Genomic DNA, 15,463 nt, shown 5'->3' on the forward strand with positions numbered 1-15,463 from the left:
CCACTTAATACAGGTGTCACTGCCCCAGATAAGATTACTTTCAACAGAAAAACTAACTAACTTTTTTGGGGGGTTCTGCTGTTACTAGTCATGCAGCAAAATCAATCTGTTTTTCTCCACTAAATATACTACTTAGTTCAGAATGATATCTAACTCTATAGTAGTCTATATACTAGTACTATGTCAGAATCACTAGGTGGAATTGATGATACCTGCCAGCAGTTGGCGCTACTGAGTACTGAGGCGCAGAGTCTAACACGCCCCTGGTTTTCACCAGGAACCCCCGCAAGGAGGCATGGACTTCGCTGCAAAGGACGTGCAGGTCGCGGCCCTCAGTATCAGTCAGCTGGCGAGGTAACACTTGAGGCAACGGTGAGAGCCCACCAGGATGCAGGATGGAAGAGTAGTCAGCAAGCCGGGTCAAAACCAGAGGAACGGATATAGCCAAATCAGAAGCAGGAGAATGGTCAGGAAGCCGGGTCAATACCAAATATCAGTCTAAGCCAGAGTCAGGAACCAAGGAGAAGTCAGGAACAAGCCGGGGTCAGAATCCAAATAACAGCAACACAGGAACAAACGCTGGAGCAAGACTGAAGACCAAATACTCTGGCACTAGACATGTGTCAGAGGCTGCCTTATATACACTAAGGTGCCTCCTGATAGGGTTAGGGAGATTTTGGCGGTAAGACATGCTGGCTGCAGACAGGTGAGCAGAGATAGCGTCCCGCTGCTAGACAACAGGACGTGGTTGCTTGGAAGGTGCAGGCGTCGGTCTCCTGCACCAAGTGTCAGTGCGGAGACGACGCCTGACATACTATATGTATACATTAAGAACAACCAGTAGCCACTACTCTGTCTAAACTCTCTTACAGTTTGAAATTAAAATCAATTGATCAAACTATTCTAGATAACTGATCCCTGTTCAACTGCTTTACAGAAATCACAACTATTCTATTGTTTTTTATGTCCCTCTTTCACCCTGAATGCTATTTACAGAGCAGAACACAGCAGCTAACCTCCTTCCTACACGTTGCCTGTCCTAAAATGGCACATGAGAGAATGAGGGAGGGCTATAAATATATATATATATATATATATATATATATATATACATATATATCAGAGGGGAAAGCCGCCTATGGTGTAGTATTTTAGGAATAATAGTCCCAGAAACCAAGGAGTGTGCATATGCATACCACATATATACTTGAAAGCGTGCTCATCAATACCAGAAGCCTGGGTTACTTCACTGTCATCATATAGATCCACTCCAGTCTTGTATACTTATATGGAAAGGAGAGAGAACCAAAAAACGCAATATCTTCAAAACAAGTAGCACCAGTATAAACCCAACCACCTGGAAATGTGCATACCAGCAGTATAGCAAACAGCACTTATCTGTAAAGTTGCTTTATGCAGCTGGAGCTCATCCTTGCTCAATTTCACTCCAACAACAGGTTATCCCAAGTATAGGACCTTACACCTAGCAAAGGCTGGGCTGCTAGATGAAAACACCTATACCTGGGAGCAGCTGTCTATCAAGTCTTATCAAGGCTCATTTAAGTGGGACCCACAAGCCAGCCTTTGCTAAGCCTGGTTTTCTCTACTGCCAGATTCAGTGTATTCTATATCCGTCAGCAGCTTAATATCAGTGCTAACAGGCAGAGTAGACCTGAGACAGATCTTCCCTGAGTCTCCTCACACTCCAGGAAATCCCTGGTGATTTTACAAGTGTGAATTATGATGGTATGACCATAGTAATATTTTTTTCCTCATTAGCTGAATTTAATGCCGTCAATGCCAGACATTTTTAGCAGCCATCCACTGAAGCATGGCTGCCGTGTTAAGCCAATGTTGATATGTACAAGCTTTAAATTTAATCATCCTTGCTAATATATATGTGCAGATAGATGCTAATGGTTTAATTTTTTCAATCTCTGAGGCACATTTTATTTTGAATAAATCCTTCTCTTCATGATAAAAAAGAGACCTCTGGAAACTTCAACTTGATTGCAATATGTTATGAGCAGTGTTAAATACATAATTTCCTATCCAGTCTTTATTTAAAATTCATAACAGTTTATGGCCTCCACTAAACATATCAATTTTACTTGTAATCACTCAGGTGCGACCAGGGTGAAAATGACATGTAATCTCAGCTACAGTCATTGCTAGATCAGTTAACAGGTTAGCAAAGACTGAAGCTGAGAAGCCGATTTCAAAAGAAAGCACGTCTAATCCCAAAACGCTTTTTAAGTCCATACATAGCAATAAAAAAAGCTTATAATATAGGGCCAGTAGAAGAAAAGTCTGAAATAAAGGAAAACTGATGTTTTATATATGTTTTATTTATTTGAATTTACAAAGGAGGAAGAAGTACCAGGATACAGGTTGTGTAGCAATTGCTTATGCACCCCATTAAATGTTACTTTTCTAAAATGAGTAGTGGTTTAACATAGGCATCCCTACTGAACCCTGTCCTATTTTATCTTTTTAGTAATGACCATGTAGATTGCCTAGAATGTATAGTGTCCATATTGGCTGATGACTCTAAGCTGTGTAGAGGTATTAACACAATACAGGAGAATAATTTAGACAAAAGGACAAACTGGGCTACACCGTGGCAGATGGGCTACAAAGTGTTAGATAAATATAGAGTTATGCACCTAGGCTATAGTAATAACTGTGTAACTTACACATTTAATGGAATACAATTAATAAAAATTGAGATGGAAAAGGACACAGTGCCAGGCAGTGGCTGCAAAGTCAAATAAAATCCTGGGATGTATAAAGACAGAAATACATACACTGTATTGTATTACTATTGTATCAAATTAAATGATAAAGAGGTTAGAAAAACTATTGCCATTTTTTGGGGTTAGGAAGGATTTCTTTTCACCTGGGAGGCTGATTTGGTGACTCTTTCAAAAGGAGTGCCATTAGAATTTATGAATTATTTAACATGACGGACCAGTACCTTTACCAACTTTGTTGAAAAAAAAATGACAAGTGCTAAGTTAAGGGGCTTGTTGTTATGACTCGCTCTAGCCCCACGGACGCGTCCCGGCTGGTGTACACCCATTGACAGGTGTAGCTTTTTACCTAAGGTCTCTAACAGTAAATGGCATTCACCCAGTAACTGGGATTCTGGTCACCTAAATGTGTTATGGGTCACACTTTTAAATATTCAGAAATGTTGCATAAGTCGACATCTTTCTAGTATTAACTAGGTCTGGAGGTGCCTGGACACAGGCAGATATGAGCAAGGAACCCACGCACATCAAGAACCAACCAATGCTCAATTTGAACATATGCATGTCACAATTGGACATATCTGAATGACCGTGCTTGGGCCAAATGGTGTGATCTCATGGAGCCCAAATAACATGATTGGATGAAGACCACAGAGTCAATAAGATATAGTATCGGAACTACTGCAGCCAATACGTGGCCTGGAGGTGGGCAGGACTTGGCAATGCCGGGTCACCTATCCCGCTCCAAGTAACCTGTTCCGTACACCATGTACCTGACTTGGCTCCCATCAAAATTCTGCTACGGGCCTGTCGATGTTTAGTTCTGCACCCGGTGAGATGGTCATCTACCAACAGATTTTCTGCCGGCCATGTTTGTCATATAAATTGTCCGCAAATATTAACAGTAGTTTCGTGCAACACACTCTACAATTTGTATACAATTACATCTAAAATGGGTTAATGGGTGAACTGACTATCAAAACTGTAAGTTTATGGTTACTTTTATGCAAGAGACACTGTATGCGGTCTTTGTTTAATCATTTTAATAACTATGTATAGTTATAATAATATAGAACTGGGGATTTTTTTTATCAGTTAGTTGTTGGTTTACAATGATTAGATTTATTGTCTGAATTACATCTTTTATGCTTTTTGATTCATGATCAATTATTTTTCAAGCTGTTTGACATGACACAATTTGATTGCAAGAATCTAAAACTGTGTGGGTGTAAAACTGTGAAAAACAATAGGCTCTAATCATTTGCGACTAATCTCTATCATTTTAAATGTGCTAAAATATTCTCCTGTTTCTATCAGCTTTTACATTACATATACTTCTGGTACATAAATACACAGATGGCTGGACGTAATCATTACTGTGTCAGAAGGTATAATGCAGCAACATGCGGTCTCTGATGCAAATTGTTAAACCCTGCATTTTAAGTAAACTGACAAATACACATTTATATCTAGAGTTGAGCAAATTTCCTGCGTTTCACGTAATTGAATTATTTGTGATATTTGCGAATTATTTTCTTTTGTAAGAAAATCAATTTGTAAATCCTAATTGGTAAGCAAGTCAGTTGAACAGACCTTCAAGCTAAAGTGTGTGTGAGCTAAGTGTGTTTCATTTATTGTTATTGATGGTTTTACAGAATGCTTGTTCAGTTAAATTTTTTGCCATTTTAACTTATATAATGGATATAAATTGAGGGAACTGAAATCTCAAATCAAATCCTTGGTTGAATATTCAGTGCAGAATTATGTATGTTTCTCTGGTGTTCTGTGTAAAATTCCACGTATATCAATCTTGTTCCACTAATGTATCTCTGTTATAGGAGAACTTCCTTCCTTCCTTTTCCTTCCTTCCTTCCCTCCTTCCTTCCTTTTCCTTCCTTCCTTCCCTCCTTCCTTCCTTTTCCTTCCTTCCCTCCCTCCTTTTCCTTCCTTTCTTCCCTTTCCTTCCCTCCTTCCTTCCTTTCTTCCTTCCCTACTTCCTTCCTTTTCCTTCTTTCCTTTTCCTACGCTTTCCTTCCCTCCTTCCTTCCTTCCCTCTTTCCTTCCTTCCCTCCTTCCTTTTCCTTCATTCTCTCCTTCCTTCCTTCCTTTTCCTTCCTTCCTTCCTTTTCCTTCCTTCCCTCCTTTTCCTTCCTTCCTTCCTTCCCTTTCCTTCTCTCCTCCCTTCCTTCCTTCTCTCCCTACTTCCTTTTCCTTCCTTCTCTCCTTCCTTCCTTCCTTCCTTTTCCTTCCTTCCTTCCTGTTTTTGTTGCTCATAAAGTTGCACAAGCACATTAAAAGTGCTATTACCATCTGATGGGGACCTCCAATTTTCAACCTGTAAAATGACAATGGAAGTGTATCATCATCTATTTATATAGCACCACTAATTCCGCAGCACTGTACAGAGAACTCACTCATATCAGTCCCTACCCCATTGGAGCTTACGGTCTAAATTCCCTAACATACACACACAGACAGACAGACAGGCAGAGAGAGAGACTAAGGGCAATTTTATAGCATCCAATTAACCTACTAGTATGTTTTTGGAGTGTGGGAGAAGACCAGAGCACCTGGAGGAAATGCACGTTCTATTCACAATATACTTCTATTAATACAATCCACATCGCTAAAACCCCCCCACTATTATATCAAATAAAATATTCTGTATATATAGATATATATTGACACTAATATATATTTTGAGGTCACTAAGTATAACAAGTACTACACTTATTACACTATCAGATGTTCCTAACCTAAAAAATAGAGAAACAAACCAGCGCCAATCCTGAAATATTATCAAACAATAATAATTAATGGAAAAACTTAAAGTCCCTCTCCCTCTTCCGCTACTCCTCTGCTCAACTCCCTTCATTGGATCTATATATGGATATATATGTATATATATGGATTCAATGAAGGGAGTTACACAGGGGAGTAGCAGAAGAGGGAGAGGTAGATGAGAATTTGATTTTCTGAATAATAAAAATACATTTTGATTAGAAGGTGGACTTTAAGTTTTTTCATTAATTATGATTATTTTGATAATATTTCAGGATTGGCGCTGGTTTGTTTTTCTATTTTTTAGTTTAGGAACATCTGATAGTGTAGTAAGTGTAGTACTCGTTATACTTAGGGTCCTCAAAATATAAAATGAATGCGTACTAGAGTGATACTAAATACCTCTGAAGTGGAGTGGATATAGAAATGAAAAGAGGTAGGTACTTACTAAGGTGATAGATAGAGGTTGAGTAATGAAATGATTAATGCATCGCTGCTTCTATCTATCTATCTATCTATCTATCTATCTATCTATCTATCTATCTATCTATCTCTCCCGGCAGCATGGTGGCTTAGTGGATAACACTTCTGCCTCACAGAACTGGGGTCATGAGTTTGGTTCCCTACCATGGCCTTATCTGTGTGGAGTTTGTATGTTCTCCCCGTGTTTGCGTGGGATTCCTCCGGGAGCTCCGGTTTCCTGCCACACTCCAAAAACATACTAGTAGGTTAATTGGCAGCTACCAAATCGACCCTAGCCTGTGTGGGTGTGTATGTTAGGAAATTTAAACTGTAAGCTCCAATGGGGCAGGGACTGATGTGAGTGAGTACAGCGCTGCGGAATTAGTGGCGCTATATAAATAAATGATGATGATATATTATCAATAATAATAATTAAAATACATTACATCAAAATAGATCTAATCACATAGTGTGACAAGTGGTTATGCAGAATACCTAAATTTGACACAGATGTATAATAAAATTATGACAAATATATTATTCAATATATTTCAAAGAGTATCCTACTCTTTTAGAGTGTCACCGGAAAATGGAAAAAAATTAATATATTTGGTATATGGTATAAAACATTTCTACCATGTTATCAAAGGTCACTGTATTTAAAAACAGTAAAACATTTATAATGGGGTCTCTGTTGGGGGTGAAAACAATTGGGGATATATAAAGGTAAATGAAGTAGAAATAAACACATAAATAATCCAATACTTTAGTATATTAATTGTACTATATCAGTATTTCTTTTTTTACTCTTGTCGGTGTTAAAGATGGTATATCCTGAAGAACTACCTCTCTTAGACAATGATTGTTCTCTATTTCCACATCAAATTCCTAAAGATACTTGTTCTATTCCTTTAAATTTAAATGTCTCCAGACTTTTGTCTATATATGTTGTGATAAACTATGAATGTGATAAACTGTGAGTGCATTTTTTATATTTCTCTTGTGTTCCTGCATGTGGATTTTTTAACAATATTTAGGTTTTACCCACATAAACGAGATTAAATCCATATTGACTTAAATAAATCATAAACGTTAATGAGCATGTAATGCGGTTTCTAATGGTATGTTCTTCACTACTAGAACTACAAAAAGTTTCTGGCTGTTTATCCATTTGTTTTCCTATATTGCAGTGAGAATACAATAACACAGCAGTTCAGATTTATCTAGATTACGTGCTCTTCTTTCTATACTATAAATCAGTTTTTTCTCTGGATATTATCTGGTAATAACTTGCTACTGTAAAAAACCCACATTATTATTAACCTTCTTTACAAAATACCACATTGGCCATCTTACCAATTAAGTTAATGTTTTATAAATAATACAGCTTTAAATAATAATACTGATCTCCCTCTCATCTAATTAAAAAAAAAATACAAATAGTGTGATAATTACTCACACAGTGGTTACATCACTGTCAGCAGCCAAGAAACTGCAGAGGAGCACAGATAACTTACTGGTACTGTAGTTTCTTTTCCCCTGAAGTCACAGAAAGCCTTAGGTCTGGCGTGGGGACAGAGGCTGATTAATGGGGGCACAGCAGACTCTTAGGGTGACCCCAAGGCACTTACCACATCCACTAGCCATCGGATAAACTTTAATTCATTTTTTGAACTAATCAGGGCACCTGGCTTGTTAGTGGCCTGCACAGAGATTAGTCTGCTTCCTGGTAGCTAGCTCCTCCCCAGGGACCAGCCACCTTTGTACATGTCCAACTCAGATCAGCCTTGGGTTGATCAATTCCTCCACTTCCTCTCTCCTTTCCCTCCTGCCAGCTGAAACTGTCTTATAGTTGCTGCACCCTTTAGCTCCTGGCCTGGCTCTCTCATTACTAGAGAGCAACAATGCATCTCATCCATGTGTCTGTCTGTCGTCCCCTCCCTTTAGATTGTACGCTCCTTTGAGCAGTGCTCTCCTACCTCCTGTTTCCACCACTTTTAACTGCGCTCTCCGGCTACTCAGCTCACCTCCTCTCAGTCCCTCTGCCCTCTGTCTCCTCTCGCTTCTCTCCGCTCCCCTCAGTGGCTCTTAACCTGTCATCCATGCCCACCCTCTTGGGCCCAAGTTACCTGCCTGTACCGACTTCTCCCCTCCCTCTCTTTCTAGCTGTGCCTGAGCCCCCAGAGTTATAGTGCTTACTGTTACTTGTACTGTGCTGTTTCACCTTGTACTGTGCCATTGTTTTTCCTTGTACGGCGCTACAGATACTTTGTGGCGCCCTATAAATAAAAATGAATAATAATAATAATAATAATAATTATGCAAAGTAAATTAGATTAAGCAAATCATGAGGATTTTCAGCTCACCGGAGTAATGAACAGAAGGCATACTTGTCAACTTTGGTGTGTTGGCCTCCTAGATATCCCAGGGAGAGGTTGGCATGTGAGGGTGGTGCTCGACAAATTCCATCTTTTGGCCCCCAAAATGGACATCACCATGTTAACCTATATAAAACAGGGGGCGGGGTCATGATGGCGTGTGAATCGTGTTAATAGTCCCTGCCCCCACCCACTTTACTAACAGAGTGGGCAGGATTTGGGAGGTTGCCATACTCTCTCAATTTGGTAGTCTCCCGGACTTTTCGGGAGAGTAAGCAGAATGTAAGATTTACATCTTGCCTAGTGTTTCGGTGCCCTGATATTTGCTGTACTGTTTTGAGTCTGTAGAGAGTAGAAATCCTGGGGATTTACTGCCAGAGGTCAGATCTGACAGGACTGTGGAATTTCTGCTGGGAACTGATGAAAGTAGCCATCCTGAGGACACTCATTCATTGTCAGATAGTCTCTCACTGCAGGAGATCAAGTAGTTATGCTACTCACTGATACATCTCATATCGTTATTAGTATGATATTACCATCAGACTTATCACCATTTAAATTAACCTTGACTCTTCTAATAATGTCTGATCCATAGTTTTCTGTGTGTCAATTGGCGTCTGAATGACTTAACTTTTTTTTTAAAGATATCACATCTTGTCACAATTAGCGAAAATCCACCATTATTCCCTAAGTAATGATATTTTGTTGAGACTGTACATGCTTGTTGCTATCTTTTAAACTTTGACATCTAATTTATAAAGTGGTATTGCATAATTATATTGTCTATACATTTTTTCACCTCCTTCCTGCTCCTCACTTCCCTCAATCCCTTCTCACTTCTCACTGTTCCGTGCCACAGATTTGTGCAAAATCTACTGTGTCTCCCTGTGCTGGTTCAGTGGCAGAGGGTTTTGTTCCCTGTTGCGTGATCACCAACACGGCATAGAACTTCTCATAGGTGATGAGAACTGTGATGAGCTGTGTGGTGAGAGGGGGGTATTGGTGTAGTCAAGGGAGGCTATTGGTGTAGGGAGGGGGTGCTAATGGTGTAGGGAGTGTGGTGGTAATGGGGTAGGGAGGGGATGCCATTGGTGTATGGACAGGGTGCTATTGGTGTAGGGTGTGAGGTGGTAATGGGGTAGGGAGGGGATGCCATTGGTGTATGGTCAGGGTGCTATTGGTGTAGGGTGTGAGGTGGTAATGGGGTAGGAAGGGGATGCCATTGGTGTATGGACAGGGTGCTATTGGTGTAGGGTGTGAGGTGGTAATGGGGTAGGAAGGGGATGCCATTGGTGTATGGTCAGGGTGCTATTGGTGAAGGGTGTGAGGTGGTAATGGGATAGAGAGGGGATGCCATTGGTTTATGGACAGGGTGCTATTGGTGTAGGATGGGAGGTGGTAATGGGGTAGGGAAGGGAAGCCATTGGTGTATGGACAGGGTGCTATTGGTATAAGGAGTGTGGTGGTAATGGGGTAGAGAGGGGATGCCATTGGTGTATGGACATGGTGCTGTGGGTGTAGGGTGTGAGGTGGTAATGGTGTATGAAGAGGGTGATATTGGTATAGTGTGGGGAAAGAGAATTGTTGTATGTGGAGGGTATTGGGGATTGCTGTAATTGTTGGTCATTTTCATTTATGGAATATGAAGGGTATTGCTACTTGCTTTTTATTGATATAATAGGAGTGCTAATATGAAGCCACATGTACCTAAGAGTACAGAGTTGCCAGTGCTTTTGAAGGGGAAGTGTTTGGAGTTGTGTACTGGTCAGGCCCATATCTGACTGCCGCGCCCTTAGCGACATCTCCTATCCATTTGACCCCATCTACTGATAATCCTATTTCCCAATCTGCCCCTGGTTGCATCCTCATTAGCCTATTTAGTCAGTTATTTTACTTGGACAACCTGCCCTCAGCTGGGCTTATACTGTAAGCTCCCCATAACCTTTGCTGACTTCACATTCTGGCTGAAAAAGTTAATTTCACTTGGAAGAAGCAGCTTGAATAAGTCCATGCTTTAAGATGTTTCAAAGGACCTCCTTAAAATCTGTACATCTCATAGGTACCAGCAGCATCAAAACAGTACAAAGACAAATACAGATTAATTAAATAATATATTAATCTATGGCAGTTGCCAAGGAAACATTATTGACAATTTTAAAATACTTTGCATTTTATACAATACAGTTTCTCTCTCTCTTTCTTGTGGATGTTGACACTATGATGACCATAGGGGCCACTTGTCTTAAGTGTCCTGGGCCCCCCTGACCCTCAATCTAGTTCTGGGAGCGGGTGGGAGGTTTTGACCAACCAGAACCCCTTCTTTAGTTTGGAACTGGTATGGTACATTGTTGTTTCCCTTTAGAAGATGACAACTACAATGAATAAAAGTGTTAGCATGGACGGGTTTAACAAACACACTGGTGGTAATTTTACCATTGTAGTAATATAAAAGTCTCTCTTTTGTCCTTTAATTTTTACATGAATATAAGATTCTAATCATTTGAATTCAAAGAGTTAATAAAATCTAAAATAATCACCAGCCATATCAAGAGTATATGACCCATATAGTGCCTGCACAATTTAATGATTCCTAAATAAGTTTATCACCTATAAATTAATTCAGAATCCCAAAAACTCATAAATAGGTTAGCTTAGCTAGGGACAAACTTAGTGCCCACCGCTGTGCCAGTTGTCTGACAATAATAATACTGGGTACCGAACAAAAGGTAGTTAGGTGACAGACTAACTGTCTTTTAGTTGGTGTAATTGAATTATCAATTGTTAGATATGACTTCATGGCCAAGACTCCTTTGTTATGAAGTAACACGCAGAGACTTAATCTGAAGGCTTTCTATCTATACACTGATTATTGCAATTAGTAGAATTACAGAGTGTATACCATTCCCATTAATTGTTGGGTATTAGGTGTGGTTATGTAGGTGCATCACATCTATGGAATGATTCAGTGTTCTAGTCTCTTGCTTTAGTTACTTAACAAGGTCATTCAATTAAGTTAACACAGTTGTTTTTATATTTATGAATTTCAAATTAGATTTCATCTATTATTCATCAATGGATTGATTTTGAAAGAGATGTACCATTGTTTATTTTGATAGATTAATATATACACACACATAGAAGTCAATGTTATACATTTGTATAGATGTATATTTCATATTGGATTTTTGTATAGATACTTTTGGGATTTGGTCAGCGCTGTATAAGATCTCTTTGTTCAACCAATAAGGTGTACTTGACGGTTTTCTCTCCAGCAGATTTCTCTGTCTAGACACTACTTTGTGATATAGTGATTTTTAGTGCCTCTGATTTCCCATAAACACAGAATACAACAGTACTTTGTGAATACACCTTGAAAATCTAACAGCAGTCCAACGACCTTTAAGTCACAGCGAAGATTCCATCCATGATCCTTATACTTCATTCCCTCCAACAACACAGCCATACTTTCATATGTTTTCTTCATGTTCACTGCATAGATCAGAGGCACTGAAGGAGTTTGTTTCCACTACGGAGTAACTCTGCTTTAAGACTGCACTTCGAGGAATCAATAAATAGTTTCCACTCACTAGTATTGTGCTGAACACCAAATTCAATCATTAAACCGTTAACATCAGTGCACACATACATTGACGAAAGGAGTCTTGCTGAGCACTTACTGTAATTAAATGCTTTACTTGTCAAATTGAAATTCTTCAAAATATCTCAAAAACCTTATGTGATATAAAATTTCTGAATGAATATTTGGATTCTAGACACAAAATGACATGGCAATTGATATATACCATGTCAGATGCAAAATGGTTGTTGAGTAGGGTAACATGAATTGGCTTGTTTAATCCACTGCACCATAACATCTTATATATTCACTGTTTACTTTGAACATTCCCATGTGCTTAAGCCTAGAGAATACATTGAGTATGCTAGCAATTTAAAAATGGTACAGGCTTTCGGGAAGGGACTTCAGTGGTTTTATTTTTTTAGTGTAAGCTGGGGTTTGTGCAATAGAAAATGAAATCTGAGTTCTCCATTAATCTTTTTTAAGGTGTTTGACTAGGATATAAGCACATTATTGTATTCCGTCTGTAATTCCTGAGTTTTATAGTGGGTGGGGATAGAACATCCTGCGGCCAATCAGATCAGAATGTTCACAGCATCAGGAGATGAGTGTGATGATCATGTGGGAGCCAGTAACTTGCGCACTTGTTTGATTATATTAGTGAGAGCAGAGTTCCATGTGATAGTGGCAATGTCTTGTAGGGAGGACAACAGGGTACAAGAACACAGGAAAATACCACTAAGTATAATAATTAATATCTATAAAGATTCTCACCTTGAAGTGTTGGTGACATGAGGCTTAAGTCTAGCATTCAACGGTAGAAATTAGTGTCATGGTCCATTGGGTTTGCAGCAACTGTCAGAGTAGGTCTTACTGTCTGCACCCTAAATACAGTTAATAATCCTTCAGCAAGGTGTAGAATGATCATTTTATTACAGAAAAAAGAAACAGCCAACTCTTCACAGTTTAAAAGCATCAGTGGTACAATAAAAATGAAGGGTGTGAGCATGACTGGTGGAAAATAAATTAAATTAAATGAAAGTGAGGCTTAAATAAAATAATTAAGCAGAGACAAAATGAATTCTGAAAAAAGACTTTTAAGATCAAAACAACACTTAATAGGAAAGCATTCAGCCCAGCAGCTATATAAAACACACTTAATATATCAAATAACTTGTTATAATGAATTATTAAACCAAAGGCGATGCATTATTATTATTATTATTATTATTATTATTATTATTATTATTATTATTACTACTATTATCATTATTATTATTATTGTTTCCCACTATAATTCCTATTGGCAAGAATTACTATTACATAAATAGAAGATAAAACGTAAAATGCTAGCTGTAAATTTGGACCTTACAATGAGCAAAAAAGGAAAAAAATTACAACTATATACATTTGAATATACATATATATATATATATATATATATATATATATATATATATATATATATATATATATTTATATCAATCTTTGCATGGCAACTGTATAAAACACATTTGAAAGAAAAATATAAAAAATGCTGGTTATTTAGAAATCTATCCATATTCATTTTGCTTTGTGAGAGTATATAGAAATATGAGAATGGATTTATGAAATGTATCCATACTATATTCAGACCATTTGGTGTAAGAGGATGCATTTTATAGATCCTGAAAGTCTCCCAATTCCCAATTCATTGGAACCTGTCGAATGGAGATATCTGTCTATTCCCAAACGTCTATATTATTTTTAATGGAACCAGGTCTGAATATTGTATGCTTATTGATATAGTGTCTTAGTCGCACGTACTATGTACTATAAATTCTAGGAGATATGATAAAATTGGTATTATAATACATACCATGATATAAGTAAAGTAAAAGTAATGTTTTCCTTGCATCTTCAATGCTAAGACACATTGGTATCTGTGGCTTCCACAAAGATGATAACCTACATGTTTTGGTGTAGTGACTTCGTAATAATAAGTTGTTACGTTTATTTGTAGTATTTGTTTAATCTGTCACAGGCAGGGTCCTCTTTACCCTATGTCTCATGTCTGTCTATCTCATATGACCCTGATGTCAGGTCTTATATGGAATCTTCTTCCATTTGTTCACTCACACAGGTGGAATTGATACATGTATCCGGTAATTGCTAGCTCACAACCTATATATGTGTTACTTTGCTTACTGCATTTATATATATGTTACTTTCTTTACTGTAGTCATGTTATTATGTTTATTGTATTCATGTTTGCCATATGTGTTTGGTGCTACAGAATCCGTGGCGCCCTCTAAACAAATGGTGATAATGAAGATTATTGTCTAGATCATGTTTTTTTTGAAGACAATCACTTTGATTCATCTTTTTTGTTCTCTTATAGAATTATTGATTCGTTTATTGGAATATATTTTTCCGCTTGAATTTAATATCAAGAATGTTGGATTAGTCATCCATCCATCTATATTTTTAACCTGTTTGTAGATTATTAAATCACTGCTATTAAAACAATATAATGCAAACAAGAAGATTCAAGCTTAAGCTTACATGGAGTGATTTCATAAACCTTTCAGACATCACAAAAAATATCCAAATTACATGAATCACAGCAATTGAATAGATATTATACCTACAACAAGATAGGAATTGGAAGACGTTCTGAATCCTAAAATAGACTGTCTTAGCTCGGTTTGACCGAACAAATATGTTGATACACTACAAGTTCTAACATTGCTAAAATACTGTTAAAAAACAAAATGAATATGGATAGTCATCTATATACTCATATGTTTTTAATATTAAGCGTTTTAAATGTGTTTTTATGTATGATTATCATGCTCTTCCTGTAAAATTCAAACCTGCACCATCGTTTTTTTTTAGAGACTAGTGTTTTTTTTATCCAAAGTAACAATGTATTAGTATTTTTTACAATTGGAACTATAGTCACACAGACATTTTTAAGAATTATAACAAACTTTGGATGGCACCATTTATTTGGATTTTGTTCTTCCTATGTTCACCAGGGCTTCTTCCAGGTGTTCCTTCAACTGTCCAAAAATATATACTAGTAGGCTGATTGGCTTTGAAGAAATGTACCCTATGTGTGTGTGTATAAGTGTGGTAGAGAAGTTAAACTGTAAGCTCCATTCAGACAGTGTCTCATATGAATAATTAAACATTCTCTGACAAGCGTTATATAACATTTTGCCACTATATAAGTAAAGGTTCATAAGAATTGTTTATTTATTTTATTAGGCCTTGCTTTAATTTAATTGAGTTCTTGTTCCACCAATCATGCTTATACCTGCTATTTCCACTATCTTTTGAAAATTATCTGAGATGCTTGTCCAAATTGTGAAGCCCTAAACAAGGACCCTTGAAATGCCTTGGCTATTTGCATTTTACAATTTTTAGAGCAACTTAGAAATGACGGCTGCTGCACACCCAAAGGACGGCAATCAGACACTAACTTTTATTATCAAATGTTTAAGTATAGCTTTAGCAAGGTTACAGTG

General features: G+C 37.7%; 1 protein-coding gene across 1 annotated transcript in view; it reads left to right on the forward strand.

The window, feature by feature from the left end:
* DNTT (DNA nucleotidylexotransferase) overlaps positions 1–15,463 on the forward strand; it is a 230,303-nt gene that overhangs the window by 146,924 nt on the left and 67,916 nt on the right. The window lies entirely within an intron of this gene.

Source organism: Mixophyes fleayi, chromosome 6, assembly GCF_038048845.1.
Source record: "Mixophyes fleayi isolate aMixFle1 chromosome 6, aMixFle1.hap1, whole genome shotgun sequence".
Lineage (NCBI taxonomy): Eukaryota > Metazoa > Chordata > Amphibia > Anura > Limnodynastidae > Mixophyes > Mixophyes fleayi.